This window comes from Octopus bimaculoides, chromosome 18 (assembly GCF_001194135.2).
Source record: "Octopus bimaculoides isolate UCB-OBI-ISO-001 chromosome 18, ASM119413v2, whole genome shotgun sequence".
Classification (NCBI taxonomy): Eukaryota; Metazoa; Mollusca; class Cephalopoda; order Octopoda; family Octopodidae; genus Octopus; species Octopus bimaculoides.
Window position 1 is genome coordinate 50231004 of NC_068998.1, and position 305 is coordinate 50231308.

General features: G+C 42.3%; 1 protein-coding gene across 1 annotated transcript in view; it reads left to right on the forward strand.

Annotated features, from left to right (window-relative positions):
• LOC128249830 (uncharacterized) overlaps window positions 1-305 on the forward strand; it is a 10129-nt gene that overhangs the window by 1085 nt on the left and 8739 nt on the right. The window lies entirely within an intron of this gene.

The window sequence follows — 305 nt, forward strand, 5'->3', positions numbered from 1 at the left end:
ATATATGTTTTTACGTGTCATTATTAGGTTCAAGCGATGGAAGCATATCTGAGAGTATTTCTTAGCACATTTAGTGCTCACATTGCATATCAAAACGAAAATAGGTCGATAAGATAAAAGACAAACGAGCGAAAGAGAGAGAGGGGGGAGAGGGGAGAGAGAAAGAGAGAGAGGAGGAGAGAGAGAGAAAGAGAGAGATAGAGAGGAAGTGAGAGAGAGAGAGAAATATAGAGAGAGAAAGAGAGAGAGAGGGAGGGAGAGAGAGAAAGGGAGAGAGAGAAAGAGAGAGAGAGAAAGAGAGAGAG